This window comes from Balaenoptera ricei, chromosome 1 (genome assembly GCF_028023285.1).
Source record: "Balaenoptera ricei isolate mBalRic1 chromosome 1, mBalRic1.hap2, whole genome shotgun sequence".
Taxonomy (NCBI): Eukaryota; Metazoa; Chordata; class Mammalia; order Artiodactyla; family Balaenopteridae; genus Balaenoptera; species Balaenoptera ricei.
In genome coordinates, this window is record NC_082639.1 from 22,109,223 (window position 1) to 22,121,551 (window position 12,329).

General features: G+C 46.3%; 1 protein-coding gene across 1 annotated transcript in view; it reads right to left on the reverse strand.

The window, feature by feature from the left end:
- PTAFR (platelet activating factor receptor) overlaps positions 1-7,599 on the reverse strand; it is a 43,945-nt gene extending 36,346 nt beyond the window's left edge. The window contains exon 1 of the mRNA XM_059896262.1: positions 7,338-7,599. The gene's annotated coding sequence lies outside the window, so the exon portion shown is untranslated. The remainder of the gene's footprint in view (positions 1-7,337) is intronic.
- Between the last annotated feature and the right edge of the window lie 4,730 nt (positions 7,600-12,329).

Consider the following 12,329-nt stretch of genomic DNA (forward strand, 5'->3'; position numbering starts at 1 on the left):
ATGCAATATGATTTACAGAAAAATTAAAGCAATTCCATGGACAAATTATTAGAATCAACAAAAGACTTCAGCAAGATTTCTGGATATAAAATCAATAATAAAAATCAGTCATGTTCCAGGAATTCCCTAGCGGTCCAGTGGTTAGGACTCGGTGTTTTCACTGCCATAGGCCGGGTTCAATTCCACAAGCTGCACGGCACAGCCAAACAAACAAACAAACAAAATCAATCATGTTCCTATAAACAAGCAATAAACAGAAAATGTCATTTTCAAGACACAATTTATGATACCAAGAAAACTATCTTGGCCAAAGATACGTGTAAGGTCTTGATGGAGGAAATTATAAAATTATTGAAAAACAACTAAGAACTAGATGAATGGATAGATGTAAAATATTCATGCATGGGACTATCAGTATCATAAAGATGGAAGTTCTTCCCAATTTAATCAATAAATTCAGTGCCAATTCAATCAAAATCCCAATAGATGTTAATTAACTAGATGGTGGGAATCCTTTTACAATGTTAGGGTTAGGGTTAGGGTTTACTATGATGTACACCTTAAATATCTGACAATTGCATTTGTCAATTTTGCCTCAATAAAGCTGGGGGAAAAATAGCATAAGTAAAGCACTCAAAAAAAAAAAAAAATCCCAATAGAGTTCTGCAAGGAACTTTACAAGCTGATCCTAAAATTCCAAATAAAAAAGCAAAGAGCCAAGACCAGCCAAGAAATTTCTGAAGTACTATGAGAACATACAAACAATAAGGACACATGATAGAATTTCCCCTATCATGTATCGAGTCTTATTATAAAGTTATAGTAGTAAGACAGGGTAGTATTGAGTATTAACAAAGGGACAAGCAGATAGACCAAAGGAATAGAATAGAGATCCCAGAAAGAGAGATCACAAATAGAGATCACACATATGGAAACCTGATACATACGACAGAGTTGCCATTACAGATCAATAAAAGAAGACTAGATATTGGTGCAAATCGTTGGCTATCCATTAGGGGAAAAAAATAATAAAATTAGATTCCTACCTCGCACCATATCCAGAATTAAATTCCAACTGGCATAAAGACCTAACTATGAAAAGCAAAATATAAAAAGTTTTGGGAGAAAATAGGGGACAATATCTTTATGGGCTAAGGGTCTGGGAAATTTTCTTAAATTAAGACATAGAAATTTTAAATAACAAAGAAAACTTTGATAAATACGACCATATAAAGTTTAAAACTGTGTATATCAAAAGATACTATAAAAATAGTAAAGGGACAAGTCACAGACCAGGAGAAGATATTTGTATCATATATATCAAAGAATTTTCAGGCATAATATAATATAAATTTCTAAAAATCAAAAATAAGACAAGCCCAATAGAAAAATGGGTAAAAGAAGAAGTAGGCAATTTATAAGAAAAAGCCTGAAGGCTAAGAAACCATAAAAATATGGTCAACATTTCAGAAAATCAGGAGTTCAAATTAAAACAACCAACCACCAGATTGGAAAAAATGAAAGTCTGCCAATTCCAAGTATTGGGAAGGATGTAAAAAAAATAGAAACCCTCATTACACTGATAAAAAGAAACTACAAATGGCACCACCATTTTGGAAATTAATTTCATAATAAAGTTGAAAATGTACATTCTTCCTCGTTACATACTGGAAATATTAATATTTGTATGTTTCTCAATGTAATCCTATACATATGTAAAAATGAACAGAGCTACATGTAATAACCTGGACAATAAACATAATGCTAAACTAAAAAAGCAAGTTGCAGAAGGATGCATATAGCATGATACTATTTCCTAAGACTTTAAACATTATTATTATTAGTGGACACAATACATATGCATCAACATATAAAGACAAATTCAGGTTATGACTACCTATGGGGAGAGAGGGAGGGAGCAGGTTTAGTGAGGATACACAGGAGATTTCTATTATATCTGTAATATTCTAGTTAACTCAGCAGTAGGTGCATAGGAATTTGTAATAACGTATTTTTATATATAACCTAAGTCTGAGATTTGCCTAGATAATTTGGAGAATAAGTCAAGAAAATGCCACATTGTATATCAAGATTTACTATAAAGTTACAGTAATTAAGATAGGATGGGGAATTCCCTGGCGATCCGGTGGTTAGGAGTCTGCACTTTCACTGCGGAGGGCCCAGGTTCAATCCCTGCTCAGGGAACTAAGATTCTGCAAGTCAGCCATGCATGCACGGACAGAAAAAAAGCACAAGGATAGACGAATAGTGCAAACAAACAGAATAGAGAAAGAATCACTGGAGGAGGGGGATTACTACAAAACCAGAGGCCTCAGAACCCATAAGTCACTTGGGCAGCAGGTTCACTATGAGAGCCCTCTTGGGGATGGCCAGCCCTGATGCTTGGCAGCCCTGAATCCTCTTACTCCTCCTCATCATAACCTCAGTTTCTCTCTCTGACTCCCTCTCTCTCTCTCTCTCTCTCTCTTTCTCATTTACTCATCCTCCCTCAAACTCTGCCTCTTAACAGCTGGGCCCCCTGAGCCTCAGATTCTTCATTTGTAAAGCAGGAATGACACCGCCAACCTCATCATGGCATTACGTCTATAAAGGACAGTGCCGGGCAGCTAGTCCTCATTCTCCTCCCTCCTCTCCCTCTTCTTCTCCCTCATCCTCTCCCTCCTCTGGTCAGGGCTGAGTCCCACCTGCTCCCCTTCTTCAGCCTGGGCACACCTTCGACAGCAGTGAGAACAGCTCCCCTCCACCAGCTTGTAAGAGGGGTCACCTCATCCTGCACTGGATCCTGAAAGGAAGACTCAGGGGTGTGGTGGGGCCCCCAGGGGTGAGACAAGGGGGAGAAGATCCAGGTCCAGTGGAATCAAGGGCAAGGGTCTCCCTGAGGATTTAGGGCAGGAGTGGACTTAGGTCTTAGGTTGGAAGGAGCCTTAGACCTTCCGGCCCCACTCCTCACCCGGGCAGATAGAGGAGGGGGAGGACATGGGAAGCCCCCAGAGTCTGGGCACTGCACTTGGAACTCTTACTGCTAGACTGCCCTGTGACTGTTGTTAAAAGAGAGGTCAGGAATTCCCTGACAGCCCAGTGGTTAGGACTCCACACTTTCACGGCCAGGGCCCCAGGAACCCGCGTACAATCCCTGGTCGGGGAAAAAACATCTCGCAAGCCACAAGGGCAGCCAAAAAAAAGAGAGGTCTCCAAGGGGTAACTCGGGGGGTTTCCTCCAGACAGCAAAATTGGGTGTTTTGAGAACAAGGATCAGAGGGAGTCTTTTCACTGTGTGTCCTGTTATATCTACTGAACTTTTAACTTGCTCATTTGTTACCTCTTTAAAAAAAATTTTTTTTTTATTTTTAATAAATAAAAAAGAAGTGGAGGGACTTTCCTGGTGGTGCAGCAGTTAAGAATCCGCCTGCCTCAGAGGGCAGACAGCAGAAGCAAGAAGAACTACAATCCTGCAGCCTGTGGAACAAAAACCACATTCACAGAAAGATAGACAAGATGAAAAGGCAGAGGGCTATGTACTGGATGAAGGAACAAGATAAAACCCCAGAAAAACAACTAAATGAAGTGGAGATAGGCAACCTTCCAGGAAAAAAATTTAGAATAATGATAGTGAAGATGATACAGGACCTCGGAAAAAGAATGGAGGCAAAGATCGAGAAGATGCAAGAAACGTTTAACAAAGACCTAGAAGAATTAAAGAACAAACACCTAGAAGAATTAAAGAACAAACAAACAGAGATGAACAATACAATAACTGAAATGAAAGATACACTATTAGGAATCAATAGCAGAATAACTGAGGCAGAAGAACGGGTAAGTGACCTGGAAGACAGAATGGTGGAATTCACTGCCATGTAACAGAATAAAGAAACAAGAATGAAAAGAAATGAAGACAGCCTAAGAGACCTTTGGCACAACATTAAACACAACAATATTCGCATTATAGGGGTCCCAGAAGGAGAAGAGAGAGAGAAAGGACCCGAGAAAATATTTGAAGAGATTATAGTCGAAAACTTCCCTAACATGTGAAAGGAAATAGCCACCCAAGTCCAGGAAGCACAGAGAGTCCCAAGCAGGATAAACCCAAAGAGAAACATGCCGAGACACATAGTAATCAAATTGACAAAAATTAAAGACAAAAAAAATTATTGAATACAGCAAGGGAAAAACGACAACTAACATACAAGGGAACTCCCATAAGGTTAACAGCTGATTTCTCAGCAGAAACTCTACAAGCCAAAAGGGAGTGGCATGATATATTTAAAGTGATGAAAGGGAAGAACCTACAACCAAGATTACTCTACCTGGCAAGGATCTCATTCAGATTCAATGGAGAAATCAAAAGCTTTACAGATAAGCAAAAGCTAAGAGAATTCAGCACCACCAAACCAGCTCTACAACAAATGCTAAAGGAACTTCTCTAAGTGGGAAACACAAGAGAAGAAAAGGACCTACAAAAACAAACCCAAAACAGTTAAGAAAATGATAATAGGAACATACATATCAATAATTACCTTAAACGTGAATGGATTAAATTCTTCAACCAAAAGACATGGGCTCGCTGAATGGATACACAAACAGGACCCATATATATGTATGTGTATGTCTATAAGAGACCCACTACAGACCTAGGGACACTTACAGACTGAAAGTGAGGGGATGGAACAAGATAGTACATGCAAATGGAAATCAAAAGAAAGCTGGAGTAGCAATACTCATATCAGATAAAATAGACTTTGAAAGAAAGAATGTTACAAGAGACAAGGAAGGAAAACCAGACAAAGATACTACAAAAGAAGAAAATTACAGACCAATATTGCTGATGAATATAGATGCAAAAATCCTCAACAAAACACTAGCAAATAGAATCCAACAACACATTAAAAGGATCATACACCATGATCAAGCGGGATTTATCCCAGAGATGCAAGGATTCTTCAATATATGCAAATCAATCAATGTGATACACCATATTAACAAATTGAAGAATAAAAACCATATGATCATCTCAATAGATGCACAAAAAGCTTTTGACAAAATTCAACACTGATTTATGATAAAAACTCTCCAGAAAGTGGGCATAGGGGGAACCTACTTCAACATAATAAAGGCCATATACAACAAACCCACAGCAAAAAAAAAAAAAAAAGAATAAAATACCTAGGAATAAACCTACCTAGGGAGACAAAAGACCTGTATGCAGAAAACTATAAGACACTGATGAAAGAAATTAAAGATGATACAAACAGATGGAGAGACATACCATGTTCTTGGATTGGAAGAATCAACATTGTGAAAATGACTATACTACCCAAAGCAATCTACAGATTCAATGCAATCCCTATCAAAGTACCAATGGCATTTTTTACAGAACTAGAACAAAAAAAATCTTAAAATTTGTATGGAGACACAAAAGACCCCGAATAGCCAAAGCGGTCTTGAGGGAAAAAAACGGAGCTGGAGGAATCAGACTCCCTGACTTCAGACTATACTACAAAGCTACAGTAATCAAGACAATATGGTACTGGCACAAAAACAGAAATATAGATCAATGGAACAGGATAGAAAGCCCAGAGATAAACCCACGCACCTATGGTCAACTAATCTATGATGAAGGAGGCAAGGATATACAGTGGAGAAAAGACAGTCTCTTCAATAAGTGGTGCTGGGAAAACTGGACAGCTACATGTAAAAGAATGAAATTAGAACACCCCCTAACACCATACACAAAAATAAACTCAAAATAGATTCGAGACCTAAATGTAAGACAAGACACTATAAAACTCTTAGAGGAAAACATAGGAAGAACACTCTTTGACATAAATCACAGCAAGATTTTTTTGATCCACCTCCTAGAGTAAAGGAAATAAAAACAAAAATAAACAAATTCGAAAAAAAAAAAAAAGAATCCGCCTGCCAGTGCAGGGGACATGGGTTCGAGCCCTGGTCCTGGAAGATCCCACATGCCACGGAGCAACTAAGCCCGTGCACCACAACTACTGAGCCTGTGCTCTAGAGCCTGTGAGCCACAACTACTGAGCCCATGTGCCACAACTACTGAAGTCCGTGCACCTAGAGCCCGTGTGCTGCAACAAGAGAAGCCCCGCAATGAGAAGCCCACACACCCCAACAAAGAGTAGCCCCCGCTGGTCGTAACTAGAGAAAGTCTGCATGCAGCAACAACGACCCAATGCAGCAATAATTAATTAATTTAAAAAGAAAAAAAGAAGTGGAGTCCGAGGTCAGACTTACTTATGTCTAAATCCCGCTGCTGCCTCCTAGCTGTGGCATATCAGGGAAGTTTCTTAACCTCTCTGAGCCTATATCGAAACATAGCTGCAAAATGAGGATAATGGTATCTATCTACTTCATAAAGGTATCACATAATTAAATAATACTTGCAAAATCAGTGAGCAGTATGTCTGACTCACAGTAGGCACGTGATAAATGCTAGCCAGTTATTTTTATCATCAGCTTGTGTGGAGTCCCAGGGCCACCAGGAAGCTGCACTCAGACACCTGGGAAAGGCGGCCCCTTGCATCGTGCTCCATGATGTGACCCAGACCCCCAGCTCTGCTCCTGGCTGCGCCACAGTATACAAACAGGGTCCACCGGGGGGGAGGTGAGAAGTGGGGATAAAGTTGTGGACTGGGCCCCAGCCCCTGCCCCAGCTGAGCAGTACCACCCAAGGATCTTGCGGACCTGTTTCGGGATGTGAGGAGTTTCTATGATATGTATGTGTGACCGCATCGATGTGTGTGTGTGTGGAGAGGTTTGTTTGCCGTGAGTGAGTGGAGGGTCTTTCAAGTCTGGGCTTCTTGTGTCCTGCAGTGGTTCATGTGTTCTGTGCGTCAGTGCTATCGTACATGTTCTATGTCTGTAAGGATGTGCATTTCATCCTGTGACTTACGATATACATGCTACAAGGGACTATTGTGTCAACTGTGACAGTGTGTGTATTGCGTGTAGTGGGTGGGGTCAGCGGATGTCAAGGGTCTGTTGTATGACGTGTATTTGTGAGGGGCCGTGAACGGTGTCTGCGGGTGATGAGGGTGTGTTTTCTGTGAAGTGTGTGAGGGAATGCCACGTCTCTTGGTGATTGTGTGTGTTAAATGTCTATGAGGGGTGAAAGGATGTGTGCTGTGTCTGTGACTGATAAAGGGGGTTGTGTGTCCATGAGGGGGTGCTGATGGGGGGGAGATCTGACATAACCCAGCTCTGCGGACCCTCCGAGCCTGACCCGCCTCAAGGATTCTGCAGAGCAGCCAGACAAAGCAGCCAAACTGACCCTCTCACCCAGGCCACCAGCCTCTTACCTGAGAAACTGCAGGGACAGTGGTCAAGGAGGCGACAAGAGGCCGAGGGGGAGGTTGGGCCTGCCGAGAGCATGCTTCCTGCCGTCTTCTCAGGGAGCTCAGGAAGCGAGCAAGGAACAGGAAGGAGGCAGAAGGCGGGCCCAGACCCAGGTGCGTGACTCACTTTACAGCTGCAATCCCCGGTTAGCAGCGGCAGATGAAGGATTAGGGAAGCCCTGCCTGTAGGCTCTGCTGGGTGAGCGTAAGGCCAGGAAGCCAGCTCCTTGGGTGGGGCCCCAGCTCCAAGGTCACCAAGAATACTCACACCCAGCCGGGACACACTCTCTCTCTCTCTCTCTCTCTCTCTCTCTCTCTCTCTCTCTCTCTCTCTCTCTCTCTCTCTCTCTCTCTCTCTCTCTCTCCCTCCCTCCCTCCCTCCCTCCCTCTCTCCCTCTCTCTCTCTCTCTCTCTCTCTCTCTCTCTCCCCCTCCCTCCCTCCCTCTCTCTCTCTCTCTCTCTCTCTCTCTCTCTCTCTCCCTTCACACCAGCTCAGCCAGCAGCACCGGGCTGGTCCATCTAATCCAGAGGCCCTCTGGCAGGAAGGGCCGGGCCTGGGCTGGTAGAGAAGGGAGGAACTGGGTTCCTGGTCTGAGGGGAAGATGGGCCCTGACCTAGGGAGGGCTCAGCCCTGCTTCAGGAGCCCGAGCTTCAGTGGGTGCCGCCCCAATCCTGCGAGCCCCACGATGCTAGAAAATGCCCAAAGCTGCTTTCAGAAGATACCCCTGTCTGAGAGGACGCACAGCCAGTCTTGCCCACAGGAAGCCACGGTCCAGTGGGTGTGACAACCTGCCCACAACTGCCCCCAGCCAAGGAGGAGACAGCCTGCCCTCAGGGATGCCCAGTCTGTTAGGAAAGAGAAAATTCTGCCTCCTGAAGCCAGCCCCGTGTGAGGGGAGATGCAGCATGCCAGCTCTCCTGACCCCCAGTCTGAGAGGGAAGATAGGTCCTTGCTCTGAGGAGTACCTAGTCTGACCATGGCAAAGCACCAGAGTTCTGTCAAAGCCTAGGACTGTGCCTGGGCTCCGACTGCACATTCTGCACTGAGAGTTACTCCTTATCTCCACCTCCACCTCCCACCGCACCTCCCCGAAATATCAGATTGGGCTTAGCAGGAAGCAGAGGTGTCAGGCCACAGAGAGAAGCAAACTGGGCCCTGGCATAGGTGGACATTCTCAAATACCAACTCTAAGAATCTACGAGACCGGGCTTTGACTGCCGCCTCTGGTCTTCAGCTGGAGCCCGCTCGGAGCCTCAGCGTCCTGGGTCAGTGACAGCCCCACATACTCCCTCTGTTAGACCTGGCATGACACCTGGGCACATAATAGGAACTCGGTAAGTGAAAAATCACTTTATTTACCCAAGTTCCTGCCTGGTGTCCCAGAACTGGAAGTCAAATCCTTTCTCCACATCAGACTCCGTCGGAGAACTTGTTAAAAATGAAGGTTTAAAACAAAAGCAGGTTCTCAGATTCTACTTCAAGAGAGATTCTGAATCAGCAGCAGTGCTAGTCATGGGGCTGAGGAAATGAATTTTGAACAAGCACCCAGGTGATTCCAAGGTAGGAAGTCCATGTTGCAGGACAGGCTTGGAGGGACCCAGGGACTGGGCAAGGAGAGCCCCATTACCTAAGAGCTCCTTCTAGCCATGCTTACCTGCTCTGAGCCACAGGTGTAGGGCGAGGGTTTTGGCATCTGTAGCAGACCCCAAGCTCTCCCCACCCCCTACCTCCCGGCAGGCTGGTTGTCCCTGCCTGACGTTCCAGTGCTGGTGGGGTCAACCCGGGAGTTCGTTAAAGATCCAGCTGTCTGTCTCCTCCAGCCTGAATCCTGAATCAGAATCTTCAGGGAGACCAGAGAGTGCTTTTTTGTGGGTTTTTAAAAAATATTTATTTATTATTTATTTTATTTATTTTGGCTGTGCCGGGTCTCAGTTGCGGCGGCATGGCGGGATCTTCATCGTGGCACACGGGCTTCTTAGTTGCAGCATGCATGTGGGATCTAGTTCTCCGACCAGGGATCAAACCCAGGCCCCCTGTGTTGGGATCGCGGAGAGTCTTCCCCACTGGACCACCAGGGAAGTCCCGAGAATGTTTTTTAACAAGTTTCCCAGGCGTCCTCCATTTTCTGCTCTTCCACCCAATCTTGGAGCAGGGACCACCCTGCTGGAGGAGGGGACGGAGAGGAGTACCCACTGTGCACCCCGCTGTGCTGGGCAGAGGGTTCTCTTATCTCCTTAACCCTCAGGGCAACAGATTTAAGAGCTGATGGAAGCTGAGGCTCAGAGAAGTTTCAAGACTCCAGTCTGCCTGACACCAAACACAGGCCTGTCGCTTCCACTTGCAAGGTTCGTTCTTTCTACAATAAACAGAATCTTACTTGAGTTCACGGAACAGGGACAGAGGAGCTATTTTTACCCTCATTTTACTAAACAAGAGGAAGCTAAAGCCCAGAGAGGCAAAATGACTGGCCAGGATTACAAAGCCAGTCAGGGGCCGAGCAGGCGCTTGGCAAGGTGACTCCGAAGCCCTTCTGAGCTCTTTCCTCAGGGCCGCCGGATGTCCCCACTATTCCCAAATCAAATAATGAGGAGCGTGGATGACTTCCAGCAAGGGGACAGATGAAACAGATGTGCTAGGATGAATGCGGGGCTGCAGAAAGGGAGAAGGAAATGGAGAGGGTGAACCCTGCTTCCCTGAGGTTCCGGCCAGTACAGGCCCAGACTCAACCACGCCCCCGCCACCACACACACACACACACACACACACACACACACACACACACACACACTCACTCACATTCCAACCTCCACTGGGGCCTGTGACAGGGGCTGGAAGGGGGGGGCCCGGCTGTCTGTGGTGGCCCCAGACTGACACTGAGAGGCCAGCCACAGGGGTGGGATGTTGAGGGGTTTGGGGTGGGATGTCTGGACTGATGCCTTCGGTGGTTACACCTCGTTTTAAAGGGACAATTTCCACTTGACACGTGAGGAAGTTGAGGCCTAAATGCCCGGCTGCTACCCTTACCCATCTGGCTCAGCCCACGGTAGCCCGCAGACAGCAGTGAGCTGCCCACTGGGAGGTGTGAGAGTGCTGGGATCGGCCCCATTATTCACAGCAAACCACAGGAAGAGGAGTAAAGTGGCTCATCCAGCCTTCCGCTCCTTCTGGGCCCTGCCGCTCCTCCAGCCAGCCTTCCCCGCCCAAGGAGCCCCTTAACCTTGAAGGGGATGAACCAGCTGCCACGGAGACACCCTGGAGGCGTCTTGAGTAACGCAGCTGGTTCAATGCCCAATGTACATTGCCCAACGCACACCTCTCTCGCGGGTCAGGTCATCGCTGAAAAGATGGCTCTGAGCAGGGTTATGGGAATGGGCTGGGACCACTGCTGACTTTCCAAGTGGGTCTGTGGCAATCGTGTGCTAGAAAGGAAACGGGAAGGCGTCAGGCCGTCTGGGAAAAGGGGATGTCATGGCTGAAACCCAAATTCCTTATTATGACTTTCTCATCTCCCTGGTCTCACCTCACCCCACTTCTCTGCTCCAGGCGTGACAAAGGGTGTTCAGTTCCAAGAATGCGCTATGCTCTTACTTCCAGGTCTTTGCACACACTGTTCCCTCTGATGGAAACATCTTCCCCTCTAGTCCTACCTCACCTATGCCGGGCGATCTCCCTTTCTTCCTTCCTTGCCAACAAGACTTTACTGGAAACAGTTGGTGTCCAGTCCCAAGGGGCAAGTCCTGGTCTAGGGCCTGCCCATTCTCCTTTGCTGTTTTCCCGAATTTACAGTTAGAGGTGGCCACGTCGCGTATTTTGGGGCCAATGACACCTTTGGGGGAAAGTTTTGCTTCATGGATGGCTTCTTTCTGCTTGGCAATTGATACGGGGTGTGGTGCAGTCACCACCTTCTGAGACTCTACACCTGGAAGATGACAAGCCCTCCTGAGAGGAGGGAGGAGAAGCCAAGTAAGAGCCTGGTTCCTCGGTGGCACTGCTGAGGTCATGAACAACATCTGAAACTGCCTGCCGCCAGACTTACGCGAGAAAATAGGCCCATTTGTTTATGCTAGTTATTCCCTGCAGCTGAAAACATCCGACTTTGAAAAGGTCACTTCCTCCAGGAAGCACTCCCTGGCTGCTAAGAACAGGATCAAAGGCCCCCTCCTTGGAGCGGTGGACACATCGTGCCTTTCATGATCTTTGCACCGGTTCACCATCCACACGCCCCAGTAGGATGCGGTCGGCAGCAGGGACCCGTGGTGTTCACCACTTTATCCCAAAGCCAGCGTATCTGTTGAGTGCCTAAGCACACCAGTAGTTGATCACTGGTACAACCTCCTGGAGGACAAAGACAGGGCCTGGCCCTCACGAGCTTGCAGAGCTCTAAGGAAGGGGTGGGTGTGTACACACACACCCTGGAGTGAGGTGGGTGGCACCTCCCTGCCCAGGATGATCAGCATTCCCTCACGACATCCGCATCCGCGGGTGACTAAACAGTTCCCTCTCTCTGCCTCGGTCAGGTTTTAGCTAGATCCCCTCCCACCCACCCCCTGTGGTCTAATCATCTGCAGTTTGGACTCGCTTAGCTGCACTGGGAAGGACAGTAAGACACCCAAGCTTCTGTCCCCTCCCATAGAGAAGCAAGTCAAAGTTGCAGGATCTCTCGATACAAGACATTGTACCTCTGTGATTACTGGACATCTTTACTCATCTACAAAACAATGCAAAAGTCTGGCTTCAAGTCACCCAGGTTCTCCTGTCTTCACATTTTAGGTGTCACCTTTCTATTTTTCACCTTATGCCCCTCCCAAGGGCTGGTCCTGTCTCTCACAGGCAGCACGACACTGGAGTATATACCGTAAGCAGGATGCTTCCATACATTATTTCATTTAATCCTCAAAATAATCAGTATTTTCATTTTGCACAGAAATAATCCTGGCAACACCCACTGAGCACTA